Here is a 19371-nt window from a genome sequence, read left to right on the forward strand (position 1 = left end):
GACAAGTACCCATAAAAGAAGACTTAATGGCAAGTTTTCATTTTTTTGCGGGGGTTCCAACGGAATACCGGGGGTTTTATACGTGTGAAAACCAGTGGTCACAAATCGTTCTCATAAATTCCGTGGGGATAAGTCCTAGGGGTCTGGAACAGTGGCAGTATTCTGACGATTGTTTTACCCGGATAGGCGATTTATTAGAAAAATTTTCTGGGAGGTTTCACGGGGTTATCGGGGGTTTTAATAAGCAGTAGAGGCACCAGACAGTAGTAGAGTAAATTGTGACGAAAACTACTCGGAAAAGCGCATTTAACATTTTTTTAATTTTTTTTCGGCGAGCTTCCTAGGAGGTGATCGGTGGTTTTCTGATATATTTTCCCGTTTTATTTACGGTGGCCCGCCCTCATCAAATATTCCGGATCTAAAGCTCAGAGGGGACGGGTAGTGCGGCGTAATGTTTGCGAGAAGTTCCCAAATAGGAGACTTAATGGCACATTTTACATTTGGGGGGATTTCAGGGGGATACCGGGGGTTTATATGTGTGTACTCCTGGCGGTCACCATCCGTTCACTTGAATTCCGTAGGGATGAGTCGCTGGGGTAAGAACCAGCGGTGTAAAGTCACGAAAAATACCGAAAAAGTAGACTTATATACAAAATTTTATTTTTTGGGGGTTGTAGGTGGGTTTACCGGGGGTTTATAGGTTTTTACTACCAGGGGTCATTAATTGTCCACATCAATTCCGTAGCGATGAGTGGTAAGGCTAGAAAAGCGGTGGAATTGTGATGAAAAGTACCCAAAAAGGCTACTTACATTCAAATTTTAATTTTTTAGGGTTTTCAGGGGGCTTAAATATGGCCTTATCATATGGTCACATGCATTTACTATCATGTATAAGAGAAGTTTCCCGTATGACATCCATATTTCGATAGTAGTACAATAAAAAGTAAACCTCTTCCCGGAAAAAATTAGTATTGTCCGCCATTTTTATTTTTCCGCAGTTATATCGACTGCAACACATATTAAGTTCTTATATTTTCGGAAACCATATGCATAGATGTATGTAATTGTGGAGTTTGAAAGACATCGGTCGGGAAAACATTGAAGAAATCTTGTGTCAATCTTTTGAAAATCGTAATTTTCGGTGATTTTGGGAACGTTTTTATTTTTCTGGAAAACCATGGACGCCGAAAGAAAATTCTTACCTATATATCGTAGACGATTTTATGAGCATATATAATAATCATTTTCAGTATCCTACACCTGCAATTACGACGATGGGAGAGGGAGTTATGAAATTTGTTTCGAAAAAGCATTTTCGGACGCCATTTGTGCAGCAATTTACTTTAAAATTATCTAAATCCATTGCATAATTACGTGACTACATTCATCAGCTTTCAAAACGTACATAAACTATCCGCGTGGCACACACCGTTCACGCGCAGTAAAATAAAAACGGAAATACCGTCCCCGGAAAAGGCGCGATTTCGGCCATTTTGTCGTCCTAGCCACGACACGTGGCGGAAACTTCTAGTTTTCGGATTTTTCCTCCGGAAGTTTCTGGTATATTTTCCCGTATGGTTTGCGGTGGCCCGCCCTCATCAGATATTCCGGATCTAGAGCTCAGAGTGTACGGGTAGTGCGGCGTATTGTTTACTAGAAGTTCCCAAATAGGAGACTTTTATGAAATTTTTTATTTTTTGGGGGGTGTATGTGGGTTTACCGGGGAGTTATAGCTTTGTACTGCCAGGGGTCATCAATCGTCCACATTAATTCCGTAGCGATGAGTGGTAATTCTTGGGAAAGCGGCGGAATCGTGACGTAAAGTACCCGAAAAGGCTACTTATGTGCAAATTTTAATTTTTTAGGCGGTTTCGGGGGGTTTAAAGATGACGATACTATATGGTCACATTCATTTACTTTCATATCTAACAGAAGTGAGCCCTATGACATCCATATTTCGAGAGTAATACAATAAAAAGCAAACCAGTCCCCGAAAAAAGTGAGTAGCGCCCGCCATTTTTATTTTTTCGCGGTTAAATGCGTTGAATTATTTATTAAAAATTCATGTTTTCTGAAAGACAATGCAAAGTTGTATGTAACTACAAAGTTTGAAAGAAATCGGTAAGGTTAAAGTTGACAAAATCTTGTGTTAATCTTTTGGAAATCGTAATTTTCGGTGATTTTCGAAATATTTTATTTTTTTTCTGAGTAACCAAGGACGACGAAAGAAAATTGTTGCCAACATTTCGTAGACAATGTTATAAGAATATATAATAATCATTTTCGTTACCCTACACCTTAAATTAACTCGAATGGAGCGGAAGTTATGAAATTTTATTCGAAAAATAAATTTTTGGACGCCATTTTGGCTGCAATTTTCTCAAACGGAAACTAATTAATTTACTTTATTACGTGCATACGTTCATCAGCTTTCAAAAAAAGCATTAACGACCCGTGTGTCACGCATAATTAGCGCGCAGTAAAATAAAAACCAAAAGACGGTACCCGGAAAAAGCCCGATTTCGGCCATTTTGTCGTCCTAGCGACGACACGTGGGGGAAACTTCCGGTTTTCGGATTTTTCCTCCGGATCATTTCGGGTTCCCCGCACGCGTGCCAAATTACAGCTCTCCAGCACGTCTGGAAGTGGTCGGGAATTTGTATCCATCAGTGAGTCAGTTACCTCAAGGGCTGTATATAGATAGGACTCGCTGCGCTGCGCGCGCTCGTTAAGGGGCTCCGCCCCTTAAAACCCCGGTTCCGGCTTCGCCGTCTACATTTGTGGTCGTTCGAAGAATTTTATTTCGAATAATGTCACCTAAGCTAGGGGCCGGCTTCGCCGGCCAGGGGGTTGGAAAGCGCCGCACTCCTTCCTCGTAACGGCTTCGCTGTTCCTCGTCTGGGGTCGGCATAGCCGTCCAGAGGGCGAGGGCATTTCGGAACTGTTTCACCGTTATTCGTTTAAGGGGCGGCTTCGCTGCCAAGAGGTGGGGGGAGCCCACAGCGGCTGCGCCGCTTGAACGTCGGGGCTTCGCCGCCCTGTGGTTATTGAAGCTCCCCCTCGCCTACGCCAGTTACTCCTCGGAACGGCTTCGCCGGCCAGGGGGTAGGGAGGCGCCCCACTCATTCCTCGAAACGGCTTCGCCGTTCCTCGCTGGAGGGCGGCTTCGCCGCTCAGGAGTTGAGTGTGAGTTGAGATGGGTGGAGTCTACAGCGGCTGCGCCGCTTGAAAATCGGGGCGCCGCCCGAGGGTTACTGAAGCTCCCCCTCGCCTACGCCAGCCACTCCTCGGAACGGCTTCGCCGTTCCTCGTTGTGGGGCGGATTCGCCGCCTTGGGGTCGAGGAGCCCCCCGCGGCTGCTCCGCTTATTCCTCATAAATGGTCTTATCCAGCGAGAGGGGTGCCCAGGGGGATTAGGGGGTTTTAATGTGTTATGCATGCGATCACCAATCGTCCACTGTGATAACGTAGCGATGATTGTAAAGGGTAGTGCAATGCGGAATAATAGTAGCGACAAGAACCCATAAAAGAAGACTTAACTGCATGTTTTTCATTTTTTTGCGGGAGGTTCCCACCGGAATACCGGGGGTTTTTACTTGTGTCAAACCAGTGGTCACAAATCGTTCTCATAAATTCTGTGACGACAAGTCCTAGGGGTCCGGAACAGTGGTCTGACGATTCTTTTACCTGGAGAGGCGATTTATTAGAAATTTTTTGGGAGGTTTTACGGGGTTACCGAGGTTTTAATAAGTGGTAGGGGCATCGGTTACATTGTGACGAAAACTACTCGGAAAGGCGACTTAAAATTTTTTTTTCGGCGATGTTCAAGTAGGTTTCATAAGTTTTGGCTCGCCCTCAACAAATATTCCGGATCAAGATCTCAGAGGGGATGGGTAGTGCGGTGTAATGCTCGCGAGAAGTTCTCAAATAGTAGACTTAATGGCATTTCAGGGATGGGATTTCAGGGGGATACCGGGGGTTTATATGTGTGTACTCCTGGCGCTCACCATTCGTTCACATAAACTCCGTGGGGATGAGTCGTTGGGGTAAGAACCAGCGGTGGAATAGTCACGAAAATTACCCAAAAAGTACTTCGCCGTTCATCGTCTGGCGTATGCATAGCCGCCCAGAGGGCAAGGGCATTTCGGAACTGTTTCACCGTTATTCGATTAAGGGGCGGCTTCGCCGCCAAAGGGCGGAGGGAGCCCACAGCGGCTGCGCCGTTTCAAACATCGGGGCGGCTTCGCCGCCCGGGGGTTACTGAAGCTCCCCCTCGCCTACGCCAGTTACTCCTCGGAACGGTTTCGCCGTCTTGGGGATGAAGAGCCCCCCGCGGTTGCTCCGCTTAGTCCTCATAAATGGTCTTCTCCACCGAGAGGGGTGCCCCGGGGGATTCGGGGTTTTAATGCGTTATGCACGCGGTCACCAATAATCCAGTGATTATGTAGCGATGATTGTAAAGGGTATGGCAATGCGGCGTAATAGTGGTGACAAGTACCCATAAATGAAGACTTGATGGCAACTTTTTCATTTTTTTGCGGGGGGTTCCAACGGAATACCGGGGGTTTTATACTGGTGTTAAACCAATGGTCACAAATCGTTCTCATAAATTCTGTGCCGATAAGTCCTAGGGGTATAAAATAGAGGCGGAATTCTGACGATTCTTTTACCTGGAGAGGGGATTAAAAAAATATTTTGGAAGGTTTCACGGGGTTATCGGTGGTTTTAATAAGTAGTAGTGGCACCGGCTAAAATGGGACGAAAACTATTCGGAATGGCGACTTTAAAAATTTTATTTTTTTCGGCGAAGTTCCAGGAGGTGATCGGGGGTTTTCTGGTATTTTTTCCCGTATGGTTTACGGTGGCCCGCCTTCACCAAACATTCTGGATCTAGAGCTCAGAGGGGACGGGTAGTGCGGCGTAATCTTTGCGAAAAGTTCCCAAATAGGAGATTTAATGGCACATTTTACATTTAGGGGGATTTTAGGGGGATACCGGGGGTTTATATGAGTGTACTCCTGGCGGTCACCATCCGTTCACATAAATTCCGTAGGGATTAGTCGTTGGGGTGGAATAGTCACGGAAAGTACCCAAAAAGTAGACTTATATGAAAAATTTTATTTTTTGTGGGTTGTATGTGGGTTTACCGGGGGTTTATAGGTTTGTACAGCCAGGGGTCATCAATCGTCTACATCAATTCCGTAGCGATGAGTGGTAAGGCTTGGAAATGCGGCGGAATTCTGACGAAAAGTACCCGAAAAGGCTACATATATGCAAATTTTAATTTTTTAGGGGTTTTCAGGGGGTTTAAAGATGACAACATTATATGGTCACATTCATTTACTATCATATCTAAGAGAAGTTGCCCCTATGACATCCATATTTCGAGAGCAATACAATAAAAAGTAAATCTCTCCCCGGAAAAAATTAGTAGTGCCCGCCATTTCTATCTTTTCGCGGTTATATTAATTAAATTATTTATTAAATATTTATGCTTTCTAAAAGATAATGCATAGGTGTATCTAACCATTAAATTTCAAAGAAATCGGAGAGGTAAAAGTTGACAAATCCTGTGTTCATCTTTTGGAAATCGTAATTTTTGGTGATTTTCGGAATATTTTAATTTTTTTCCGGGTAACCAAGAACGACGAAAGAAAATTGTTACCTATATTTCGTAGAGGGTGTAATAAACATATATAATAATCATTTTCGTTGCCCAACTCACAAAATAAGGCCGACGGCAGTGGAAAGTATGAAATATTTTCCGAGAAATCAATTTTTTGACGCCATTTTGAAAGCGTTCACCTTGGAAATTAACTTAAAAAATTACATAAATAACAGGCAACATTTATTGGCTTTCATAATATGCATCAATGGTTCGTGTGACAGAAATGTATCGCCTGTATAACGATATTTAGTAAACGGACTCCCGGGAAAAAATGGGAAGTGTCCGCCATTTTTAATTTTTTGCTGGTTTATCGATGGCAAAATTGTAAAAATGTTTAAATTTTCTAATACAAAATGAATATTTATATGCTAATACTAAGTCTAAACGATATCGGTCGTGTAAAACTGGACGAAATGTCGTGTTAATCTTTTGGAAATTGTACTTTTTGGCGATTTTCGGCATATTTTAATTTTTTCCTCGGCAGCCAATGGTGACAAAAAAAATTGCTGCCTAAGTTAAATGGAGAATCAAGTGAGCATATATAATAATCATCTTTGTTATCATACACTTGAAATTAAGTCCAGGGGAGCAGAAGGGATGAAATTATTTTCGAAAAACCAATTTTCGGACGCCATTTTGGCTGCAATTTGCTTGAATTGAAACTAACAAAATTACATGTTTACGTGCCCACGTTTATCAGCTTTCAAAAAATGCATTAAACATCCATGTGGCACGAACGGTTCGCGCGCAGTAAAATAAAAACCGAAAGACGGTCCCCGGAAAAAGCCCGATTTCGGCCATTTTGTCGTCCTGGCGACGACACGTGGCGGAAACTTCCGGTTTTCGGATTTTTCCTCCGCATCATTTTGGATTCCCCGCACGCGTGCCAAATTTCAGCTCTCCAGCACTTCTGGAAGTGGTCGGGAATTTGTATCCATCAGTGAGTCAGTTACCTCAAGGGCTGTATATAATAGAGACTCGCTGCGCTGCGCGCGCTCGTTAAGGGGCTCCGCCCCTTAAAACCCCGGTTCCGGCTTCGCCGTCTACATTTGTGGTCGTTCGAAGAATTTTATTTCGAATAATGTCACCTAAGCTAGGGGCCGGCTTCGCCGGCCAGGGGGTTGGAAAGCGCCGCACTCCTTCCTCGTAACGGCTTCGCTGTTCCTCGTCTGGGGTCGGCATAGCCGTCCAGAGGGCGAGGGCATTTCGGAACTGTTTCACCGTTATTCGTTTAAGGGGCGGCTTCGCTGCCAAGAGGTGGGGGGAGCCCACAGCGGCTGCGCCGCTTGAACGTCGGGGCTTCGCCGCCCTGTGGTTATTGAAGCTCCCCCTCGCCTACGCCAGTTACTCCTCGGAACGGCTTCGCCGGCCAGGGGGTAGGGAGGCGCCCCACTCATTCCTCGAAACGGCTTCGCCGTTCCTCGCTGGAGGGCGGCTTCGCCGCTCAGGAGTTGAGTGTGAGTTGAGATGGGTGGAGTCTACAGCGGCTGCGCCGCTTGAAAATCGGGGCGCCGCCCGAGGGTTACTGAAGCTCCCCCTCGCCTACGCCAGCCACTCCTCGGAACGGCTTCGCCGTTCCTCGTTGTGGGGCGGATTCGCCGCCTTGGGGTCGAGGAGCCCCCCGCGGCTGCTCCGCTTATTCCTCATAAATGGTCTTATCCAGCGAGAGGGGTGCCCAGGGGGATTAGGGGGTTTTAATGTGTTATGCATGCGATCACCAATCGTCCACTGTGATAACGTAGCGATGATTGTAAAGGGTAGTGCAATGCGGAATAATAGTAGCGACAAGAACCCATAAAAGAAGACTTAACTGCATGTTTTTCATTTTTTTGCGGGAGGTTCCCACCGGAATACCGGGGGTTTTTACTTGTGTCAAACCAGTGGTCACAAATCGTTCTCATAAATTCTGTGACGACAAGTCCTAGGGGTCCGGAACAGTGGTCTGACGATTCTTTTACCTGGAGAGGCGATTTATTAGAAATTTTTTGGGAGGTTTTACGGGGTTACCGAGGTTTTAATAAGTGGTAGGGGCATCGGTTACATTGTGACGAAAACTACTCGGAAAGGCGACTTAAAATTTTTTTTTCGGCGATGTTCAAGTAGGTTTCATAAGTTTTGGCTCGCCCTCAACAAATATTCCGGATCAAGATCTCAGAGGGGATGGGTAGTGCGGTGTAATGCTCGCGAGAAGTTCTCAAATAGTAGACTTAATGGCATTTCAGGGATGGGATTTCAGGGGGATACCGGGGGTTTATATGTGTGTACTCCTGGCGCTCACCATTCGTTCACATAAACTCCGTGGGGATGAGTCGTTGGGGTAAGAACCAGCGGTGGAATAGTCACGAAAATTACCCAAAAAGTACTTCGCCGTTCATCGTCTGGCGTATGCATAGCCGCCCAGAGGGCAAGGGCATTTCGGAACTGTTTCACCGTTATTCGATTAAGGGGCGGCTTCGCCGCCAAAGGGCGGAGGGAGCCCACAGCGGCTGCGCCGTTTCAAACATCGGGGCGGCTTCGCCGCCCGGGGGTTACTGAAGCTCCCCCTCGCCTACGCCAGTTACTCCTCGGAACGGTTTCGCCGTCTTGGGGATGAAGAGCCCCCCGCGGTTGCTCCGCTTAGTCCTCATAAATGGTCTTCTCCACCGAGAGGGGTGCCCCGGGGGATTCGGGGTTTTAATGCGTTATGCACGCGGTCACCAATAATCCAGTGATTATGTAGCGATGATTGTAAAGGGTATGGCAATGCGGCGTAATAGTGGTGACAAGTACCCATAAATGAAGACTTGATGGCAACTTTTTCATTTTTTTGCGGGGGGTTCCAACGGAATACCGGGGGTTTTATACTGGTGTTAAACCAATGGTCACAAATCGTTCTCATAAATTCTGTGCCGATAAGTCCTAGGGGTATAAAATAGAGGCGGAATTCTGACGATTCTTTTACCTGGAGAGGGGATTAAAAAAATATTTTGGAAGGTTTCACGGGGTTATCGGTGGTTTTAATAAGTAGTAGTGGCACCGGCTAAAATGGGACGAAAACTATTCGGAATGGCGACTTTAAAAATTTTATTTTTTTCGGCGAAGTTCCAGGAGGTGATCGGGGGTTTTCTGGTATTTTTTCCCGTATGGTTTACGGTGGCCCGCCTTCACCAAACATTCTGGATCTAGAGCTCAGAGGGGACGGGTAGTGCGGCGTAATCTTTGCGAAAAGTTCCCAAATAGGAGATTTAATGGCACATTTTACATTTAGGGGGATTTTAGGGGGATACCGGGGGTTTATATGAGTGTACTCCTGGCGGTCACCATCCGTTCACATAAATTCCGTAGGGATTAGTCGTTGGGGTGGAATAGTCACGGAAAGTACCCAAAAAGTAGACTTATATGAAAAATTTTATTTTTTGTGGGTTGTATGTGGGTTTACCGGGGGTTTATAGGTTTGTACAGCCAGGGGTCATCAATCGTCTACATCAATTCCGTAGCGATGAGTGGTAAGGCTTGGAAATGCGGCGGAATTCTGACGAAAAGTACCCGAAAAGGCTACATATATGCAAATTTTAATTTTTTAGGGGTTTTCAGGGGGTTTAAAGATGACAACATTATATGGTCACATTCATTTACTATCATATCTAAGAGAAGTTGCCCCTATGACATCCATATTTCGAGAGTAATACAATAAAAAGTAAATCTCTCCCCGGAAAAAATTAGTAGTGCCCACCATTTCTATCTTTTCGCGGTTATATTAATTAAATCATTTATTAAATATTTATGCTTTCTAAAAGATAATGCATAGGTGTATCTAACCATTAAATTTCAAAGAAATCGGAGAGGTAAAAGTTGACAAATCCTGTGTTCATCTTTTGGAAATCGTAATTTTTGGTGATTTTCGGAATATTTTAATTTTTTTCCGGGTAACCAAGAACGACGAAAGAAAATTGTTACCTATATTTCGTAGAGGGTGTAATAAACATATATAATAATCATTTTCGTTGCCCAACTCACAAAATAAGGCCGACGGCAGTGGAAAGTATGAAATATTTTCCGAGAAATCAATTTTTTGACGCCATTTTGAAAGCGTTCACCTTGGAAATTAACTTAAAAAATTACATAAATAACAGGCAACATTTATTGGCTTTCATAATATGCATCAATGGTTCGTGTGACAGAAATGTATCGCCTGTATAACGATATTTAGTAAACGGACTCCCGGGAAAAAATGGGAAGTGTCCGCCATTTTTAATTTTTTGCTGGTTTATCGATGGCAAAATTGTAAAAATGTTTAAATTTTCTAATACAAAATGAATATTTTTATGCATATACTAAGTCTAAACGATATCGGTAGTGTAAAACTTGACGAAATGTCGTGTTAATCTTTTGGAAATTGTACTTTTTGGCGATTTTCGGCATATTTTAATTTTTTCCTCGGCAGCCAATGGTGACAAAAAATATTGCTGCCTATGTTAAATGGAGAATCAAGTGAGCATATATAATAATCATCTTTGTTATCATACACTTGAAATTAAGTCCAGGGGAGCAGAAGGGATGAAATTATTTTCGAAAAACCAATTTTCGGGCGCCATTTTGGCTGCAATTTTCTTGAATTGAAACTAACAAAATTACATATTTACGTGCCCACGTTTATCAGCTTTCAAAAAATGCATTTAACATCCATGTGGCACGAACGGTTCGCGCGCAGTAAAATAAAAACCGAAAGACGGTCCCCGGAAAAAGCCCGATTTCGGCCATTTTGTCGTCCTGGCGACGACACGTGGCGGAAACTTCCGGTTTTCGGATTTTTCCTCCGCATCATTTTGGATTCCCCGCACGCGTGCCAAATTTCAGCTCTCCAGCACTTCTGGAAGTGGTCGGGAATTTGTATCCATCAGTGAGTCAGTTACCTCAAGGGCTGTATATAATAGAGATAAGCATATATAATAATCATTTTGAGTATCCTACAACTGCCATTACGACGAGGGGAGAGGGAGTTATGAAATTTGTTTCGAAAAAAACATTTTCGGGCGCCATTTGTGCAGCAATTTATTTTAAAATTATTTAAGACCATTAGATATTTACGTGACTACATTCATCAGCTTTCAAAACGTACATAAACTATCCACGTGGCACACACCGTTCACGCGAAGTAAAATAAAAACCGAAAGACCGTCCCCGGAAAAGGCGCGATTTCGGCCATTTTGTCGTCCTAGCCACGACACGTGGCGGAAACTTCCGGTTTTCGGATTTTTCCTTCGGAGGTTTCCTGGTATATTTTCCCGTATGGTTTACGGTGGCCCGCCCTCATCAAATATTCCGTATCTAAATCTCATAGGGTACGGGTAGTGCGGCGTATTGTTTGCGAGAAGTTACCAAATAGGAGACATAATGGCACATATTACAGTTAGGGGGGATTTCAGGGGGATACCGGGGGTTTATATGCGTGTACTCCTGGCGGTCACCAACCGTTCACATAAATTCCGTGGGGATGAGTCGTTGGGGGCGGTTGTTTAGTCACGAAAAGTACCCAAAAAGTAGACTTTTATGAAATTTTTTATTTTTTGGGGGGTGTATGTGGGTTTACCGGGGGTTTATAGGTTTTCACTACCAGGGGTCATCAATTGTCCACATCAATTCCGTAGCGATGAGTGGTAAGGCTTGGAAAAGCGGCGGAATTGTGACGTGAAGAAACCGAAAAAGCTACTTATGTGCAAATTTTTATTTTTTAGGGGGTTTCGGGGGGTTTAAAGATGACAAAATTATATGGCCACATTCATTTACTGTCATATCTACCAGAAGTGTGCCCTATGACATCCATATTTCGAGAGTAATACAATACAAAGCAAACCAGTCCCCGAAAAAAGTGAGAAGTGCCCGCCATTTTTATTTTTTCGCGGTTAAATCCATTGAATCATTTATTAAAAGTTCATGTTTTCTGAAAGACAATGCATAGTAGCATGTAAGTAAAAATTGTTTGAAAGAAATCGGTAAGGTTATAATGGACAAAATCATGTGATTATCTTTTGGAAATCGTAATTTTCGGTGATTTTCGGAATATTTTAATTTTTTTCTGAGTAACCAAAGACGACGAAAGAAAATTGTTACCTATATTTCGTAGAAGATGTTATAAGCATATATAATAATCATTTTCGTTATCCTATATCTTAAATTAAGTCGAAGGGAGCGGAAGTTATGAAATTTTATTCCAAAAACGAATATTTGGACGCCATTTTGGCTGCAATTTTCTTAAGCAGAAATTGATAACATTACGTAATTACGTGCCAACATTAATCAGCTTTCAGGAAATGCATTAGCGATCCGTGTGGCACACACCATTCGCGCGCAGTAAAATAAAAACCGAAAGACGGTATCCGGAAAAAGCACGATTTCGGCCATTTTGTCGTCCTAGCGACGACACGTGGCGTAAACTTCCGGTTTTCGGATTTTTCCTCCGAATCATTTCGGGTTCCCCGGACGCGTGCCAAATTTCAGCTCTCCAGCACTTCTGGAAGTGGTCGGGAATTTGTATCCATCAGTCAGTCAGTTACCCGAAGCGCTGTATATAATAGAGACTCGCTGCGCTGCGCGCGCTCGTTAAGGGGCTCCGCCCCTTAAAACCCCGGTTCCGGCTTCGCCGTCTACATTTGTGGTCGTTCGAAGAATTTTATTTCGAATAATGTCACCTAAGCTAGGGGCCGGCTTCGCCGGCCAGGGGGTTGGAAAGCGCCGCACTCCTTCCTCGTAACGGCTTCGCTGTTCCTCGTCTGGGGTCGGCATAGCCGTCCAGAGGGCGAGGGCATTTCGGAACTGTTTCACCGTTATTCGTTTAAGGGGCGGCTTCGCTGCCAAGAGGTGGGGGGAGCCCACAGCGGCTGCGCCGCTTGAACGTCGGGGCTTCGCCGCCCTGTGGTTATTGAAGCTCCCCCTCGCCTACGCCAGTTACTCCTCGGAACGGCTTCGCCGGCCAGGGGGTAGGGAGGCGCCCCACTCATTCCTCGAAACGGCTTCGCCGTTCCTCGCTGGAGGGCGGCTTCGCCGCTCAGGAGTTGAGTGTGAGTTGAGATGGGTGGAGTCTACAGCGGCTGCGCCGCTTGAAAATCGGGGCGCCGCCCGAGGGTTACTGAAGCTCCCCCTCGCCTACGCCAGCCACTCCTCGGAACGGCTTCGCCGTTCCTCGTTGTGGGGCGGATTCGCCGCCTTGGGGTCGAGGAGCCCCCCGCGGCTGCTCCGCTTATTCCTCATAAATGGTCTTATCCAGCGAGAGGGGTGCCCAGGGGGATTAGGGGGTTTTAATGTGTTATGCATGCGATCACCAATCGTCCACTGTGATAACGTAGCGATGATTGTAAAGGGTAGTGCAATGCGGAATAATAGTAGCGACAAGAACCCATAAAAGAAGACTTAACTGCATGTTTTTCATTTTTTTGCGGGAGGTTCCCACCGGAATACCGGGGGTTTTTACTTGTGTCAAACCAGTGGTCACAAATCGTTCTCATAAATTCTGTGACGACAAGTCCTAGGGGTCCGGAACAGTGGTCTGACGATTCTTTTACCTGGAGAGGCGATTTATTAGAAATTTTTTGGGAGGTTTTACGGGGTTACCGAGGTTTTAATAAGTGGTAGGGGCATCGGTTACATTGTGACGAAAACTACTCGGAAAGGCGACTTAAAATTTTTTTTTCGGCGATGTTCAAGTAGGTTTCATAAGTTTTGGCTCGCCCTCAACAAATATTCCGGATCAAGATCTCAGAGGGGATGGGTAGTGCGGTGTAATGCTCGCGAGAAGTTCTCAAATAGTAGACTTAATGGCATTTCAGGGATGGGATTTCAGGGGGATACCGGGGGTTTATATGTGTGTACTCCTGGCGCTCACCATTCGTTCACATAAACTCCGTGGGGATGAGTCGTTGGGGTAAGAACCAGCGGTGGAATAGTCACGAAAATTACCCAAAAAGTACTTCGCCGTTCATCGTCTGGCGTATGCATAGCCGCCCAGAGGGCAAGGGCATTTCGGAACTGTTTCACCGTTATTCGATTAAGGGGCGGCTTCGCCGCCAAAGGGCGGAGGGAGCCCACAGCGGCTGCGCCGTTTCAAACATCGGGGCGGCTTCGCCGCCCGGGGGTTACTGAAGCTCCCCCTCGCCTACGCCAGTTACTCCTCGGAACGGTTTCGCCGTCTTGGGGATGAAGAGCCCCCCGCGGTTGCTCCGCTTAGTCCTCATAAATGGTCTTCTCCACCGAGAGGGGTGCCCCGGGGGATTCGGGGTTTTAATGCGTTATGCACGCGGTCACCAATAATCCAGTGATTATGTAGCGATGATTGTAAAGGGTATGGCAATGCGGCGTAATAGTGGTGACAAGTACCCATAAATGAAGACTTGATGGCAACTTTTTCATTTTTTTGCGGGGGGTTCCAACGGAATACCGGGGGTTTTATACTGGTGTTAAACCAATGGTCACAAATCGTTCTCATAAATTCTGTGCCGATAAGTCCTAGGGGTATAAAATAGAGGCGGAATTCTGACGATTCTTTTACCTGGAGAGGGGATTAAAAAAATATTTTGGAAGGTTTCACGGGGTTATCGGTGGTTTTAATAAGTAGTAGTGGCACCGGCTAAAATGGGACGAAAACTATTCGGAATGGCGACTTTAAAAATTTTATTTTTTTCGGCGAAGTTCCAGGAGGTGATCGGGGGTTTTCTGGTATTTTTTCCCGTATGGTTTACGGTGGCCCGCCTTCACCAAACATTCTGGATCTAGAGCTCAGAGGGGACGGGTAGTGCGGCGTAATCTTTGCGAAAAGTTCCCAAATAGGAGATTTAATGGCACATTTTACATTTAGGGGGATTTTAGGGGGATACCGGGGGTTTATATGAGTGTACTCCTGGCGGTCACCATCCGTTCACATAAATTCCGTAGGGATTAGTCGTTGGGGTGGAATAGTCACGGAAAGTACCCAAAAAGTAGACTTATATGAAAAATTTTATTTTTTGTGGGTTGTATGTGGGTTTACCGGGGGTTTATAGGTTTGTACAGCCAGGGGTCATCAATCGTCTACATCAATTCCGTAGCGATGAGTGGTAAGGCTTGGAAATGCGGCGGAATTCTGACGAAAAGTACCCGAAAAGGCTACATATATGCAAATTTTAATTTTTTAGGGGTTTTCAGGGGGTTTAAAGATGACAACATTATATGGTCACATTCATTTACTATCATATCTAAGAGAAGTTGCCCCTATGACATCCATATTTCGAGAGTAATACAATAAAAAGTAAATCTCTCCCCGGAAAAAATTAGTAGTGCCCACCATTTCTATCTTTTCGCGGTTATATTAATTAAATCATTTATTAAATATTTATGCTTTCTAAAAGATAATGCATAGGTGTATCTAACCATTAAATTTCAAAGAAATCGGAGAGGTAAAAGTTGACAAATCCTGTGTTCATCTTTTGGAAATCGTAATTTTTGGTGATTTTCGGAATATTTTAATTTTTTTCCGGGTAACCAAGAACGACGAAAGAAAATTGTTACCTATATTTCGTAGAGGGTGTAATAAACATATATAATAATCATTTTCGTTGCCCAACTCACAAAATAAGGCCGACGGCAGTGGAAAGTATGAAATATTTTCCGAGAAATCAATTTTTTGACGCCATTTTGAAAGCGTTCACCTTGGAAATTAACTTAAAAAATTACATAAATAACAGGCAACATTTATTGGCTTTCATAATATGCATCAATGGTTCGTGTGACAGAAATGTATCGCCTGTATAACGATATTTAGTAAACGGACTCCCGGGAAAAAATGGGAAGTGTCCGCCATTTTTAATTTTTTGCTGGTTTATCGATGGCAAAATTGTAAAAATGTTTAAATTTTCTAATACAAAATGAATATTTTTATGCATATACTAAGTCTAAACGATATCGGTAGTGTAAAACTTGACGAAATGTCGTGTTAATCTTTTGGAAATTGTACTTTTTGGCGATTTTCGGCATATTTTAATTTTTTCCTCGGCAGCCAATGGTGACAAAAAATATTGCTGCCTATGTTAAATGGAGAATCAAGTGAGCATATATAGTAATCATTTTTGTTATCATACACTTGAAATTAAGTCCAGGGGAGCAGAAGGGATGAAATTATTTTCGAAAAACCAATTTTTGGGCGCCATTTTGGCTGCAATTTTCTTGAATTGAAACTAACAAAATTACATATTTACGTGCCCACGTTTATCAGCTTTCAAAAAATGCATTTAACATCCATGTGGCACGAACGGTTCGCGCGCAGTAAAATAAAAACCGAAAGACGGTCCCCGGAAAAAGCCCGATTTCGGCCATTTTGTCGTCCTGGCGACGACACGTGGCGGAAACTTCCGGTTTTCGGATTTTTCCTCCGCATCATTTTGGATTCCCCGCACGCGTGCCAAATTTCAGCTCTCCAGCACTTCTGGAAGTGGTCGGGAATTTGTATCCATCAGTGAGTCAGTTACCTCAAGGGCTGTATATAATAGAGACTCGCGGCGCTGCGCGCGCTCGTTAAGGGGCTCCGCCCCTTAAAAACCCCGGGTCCGGCTTCGCCGTCTAGATTTGTGATTCTTCGAAGAATTTTAGTTCGCATAATCTCACCTCAGCTAGTGGCCGGCTTCGCCGGCCAGGGGGTAGGGAAGCGCTCCACTCATGCCTCGGAACGGCTACGCCGTTCCTCGTTGAGAGGCGGCTTCGCTGCCCAGGGGTTGAGTGTGCCCCCCCGGGGCTACCCCGCTTTATACTCGGAACGGCTTCGCCGTTCCTTGTCAGGGGTCGGCAAAGCCGCCCAGAGGGCAAGGGCATTTTGGAACTGTTTCACCGTCATTCGTTTAAGGGGCGGCTTCGCCGCCCAGAGGCGGAGGGAGCCCACAGCGGCTGCGCCGCTTTAACGTCAGGGCGGCTTCGCCGCCCAAGGGTTACTGAAGCTCCCCCTCGCCTACGCCAGTTACTCCTCGGAACGACTTCACCGTTCCTCTTTGTGGGGCGGCTTCGCCGCCTTGCGGATGAAGAACCCCCCGCGGCTGCTGCACGTAGTCCTCATAAATGGTCCTCTCCACCGAGAGGATGCCCAGGGGGATTCGGGGGTTTTCATGTGTTATACATGCGGTCATCAATCGTCCACAGTGATCATGTGGCGATGATTTTAAAGGGTAGTGCAATGCGGCGTAATAGTGGCGACAAGTACCCATAAAAGAAGACTTAATGGCAAGTTTTCATTTTTTTGCGGGGGTTCCAACGGAATACCGGGGGTTTTATACGTGTGAAAACCAGTGGTCACAAATCGTTCTCATAAATTCCGTGGGGATAAGTCCTAGGGGTCTGGAACAGTGGCAGTATTCTGACGATTGTTTTACCCGGATAGGCGATTTATTAGAAAAATTTTCTGGGAGGTTTCACGGGGTTATCGGGGGTTTTAATAAGCAGTAGAGGCACCAGACAGTAGTAGAGTAAATTGTGACGAAAACTACTCGGAAAAGCGCATTTAACATTTTTTTAATTTTTTTTCGGCGAGCTTCCTAGGAGGTGATCGGTGGTTTTCTGATATATTTTCCCGTTTTATTTACGGTGGCCCGCCCTCATCAAATATTCCGGATCTAAAGCTCAGAGGGGACGGGTAGTGCGGCGTAATGTTTGCGAGAAGTTCCCAAATAGGAGACTTAATGGCACATTTTACATTTGGGGGGATTTCAGGGGGATACCGGGGGTTTATATGTGTGTACTCCTGGCGGTCACCATCCGTTCACTTGAATTCCGTAGGGATGAGTCGCTGGGGTAAGAACCAGCGGTGTAAAGTCACGAAAAATACCGAAAAAGTAGACTTATATACAAAATTTTATTTTTTGGGGGTTGTAGGTGGGTTTACCGGGGGTTTATAGGTTTTTACTACCAGGGGTCATTAATTGTCCACATCAATTCCGTAGCGATGAGTGGTAAGGCTAGAAAAGCGGTGGAATTGTGATGAAAAGTACCCAAAAAGGCTACTTACATTCAAATTTTAATTTTTTAGGGTTTTCAGGGGGCTTAAATATGGCCTTATCATATGGTCACATGCATTTACTATCATGTATAAGAGAAGTTTCCCGTATGACATCCATATTTCGATAGTAGTACAATAAAAAGTAAACCTCTTCCCGGAAAAAATTAGTATTGTCCGCCATTTTTATTTTTCCGCAGTTATATCGACTGCAACACATATTAAGTTCTTATATTTTCGGAAACCATATGCATAGATGTATGTAATTGTGGAGTTTGAAAGACATCGGTCGGGAAAACATTGAAGAAATCTTGTGTCAATCTTTTGAAAATCGTAATTTTCGGTGATTTTGGGAACGTTTTTATTTTTCTGGAAAACCATGGACGCCGAAAGAAAATTCTTACCTATATATCGTAGACGATTTTATGAGCATATATAATAATCATTTTCAGTATCCTACACCTGCAATTACGACGATGGGAGAGGGAGTTATGAAATTTGTTTCGAAAAAGCATTTTCGGACGCCATTTGTGCAGCAATTTACTTTAAAATTATCTAAATCCATTGCATAATTACGTGACTACATTCATCAGCTTTCAAAACGTACATAAACTATCCGCGTGGCACACACCGTTCACGCGCAGTAAAATAAAAACGGAAATACCGTCCCCGGAAAAGGCGCGATTTCGGCCATTTTGTCGTCCTAGCCACGACACGTGGCGGAAACTTCTAGTTTTCGGATTTTTCCTCCGGAAGTTTCTGGTATATTTTCCCGTATGGTTTGCGGTGGCCCGCCCTCATCAGATATTCCGGATCTAGAGCTCAGAGTGTACGGGTAGTGCGGCGTATTGTTTACTAGAAGTTCCCAAATAGGAGACTTTTATGAAATTTTTTATTTTTTGGGGGGTGTATGTGGGTTTACCGGGGAGTTATAGCTTTGTACTGCCAGGGGTCATCAATCGTCCACATTAATTCCGTAGCGATGAGTGGTAATTCTTGGGAAAGCGGCGGAATCGTGACGTAAAGTACCCGAAAAGGCTACTTATGTGCAAATTTTAATTTTTTAGGCGGTTTCGGGGGGTTTAAAGATGACGATACTATATGGTCACATTCATTTACTTTCATATCTAACAGAAGTGAGCCCTATGACATCCATATTTCGAGAGTAATACAATAAAAAGCAAACCAGTCCCCGAAAAAAGTGAGTAGCGCCCGCCATTTTTATTTTTTCGCGGTTAAATGCGTTGAATTATTTATTAAAAATTCATGTTTTCTGAAAGACAATGCAAAGTTGTATGTAACTACAAAGTTTGAAAGAAATCGGTAAGGTTAAAGTTGACAAAATCTTGTGTTAATCTTTTGGAAATCGTAATTTTCGGTGATTTTCGAAATATTTTATTTTTTTTCTGAGTAACCAAGGACGACGAAAGAAAATTGTTGCCAACATTTCGTAGACAATGTTATAAGAATATATAATAATCATTTTCGTTACCCTACACCTTAAATTAACTCGAATGGAGCGGAAGTTATGAAATTTTATTCGAAAAATCAATTTTTGGACGCCATTTTGGCTGCAATTTTCTCAAACGGAAACTAATTAATTTACTTTATTACGTGCATACGTTCATCAGCTTTCAAAAAAAGCATTAACGACCCGTGTGTCACGCATAATTAGCGCGCAGTAAAATAAAAACCAAAAGACGGTACCCGGAAAAAGCCC

At 44.2% G+C, this 19371-nt stretch overlaps 1 protein-coding gene across 1 annotated transcript in view; it reads left to right on the forward strand.

The window, feature by feature from the left end:
- LOC124158130 (NFX1-type zinc finger-containing protein 1-like) overlaps window positions 1-19371 on the forward strand; it is a 163764-nt gene that overhangs the window by 67643 nt on the left and 76750 nt on the right. The window lies entirely within an intron of this gene.

The sequence above is a fragment of the Ischnura elegans genome, chromosome 4, assembly GCF_921293095.1.
Source record: "Ischnura elegans chromosome 4, ioIscEleg1.1, whole genome shotgun sequence".
Classification (NCBI taxonomy): Eukaryota; Metazoa; Arthropoda; class Insecta; order Odonata; family Coenagrionidae; genus Ischnura; species Ischnura elegans.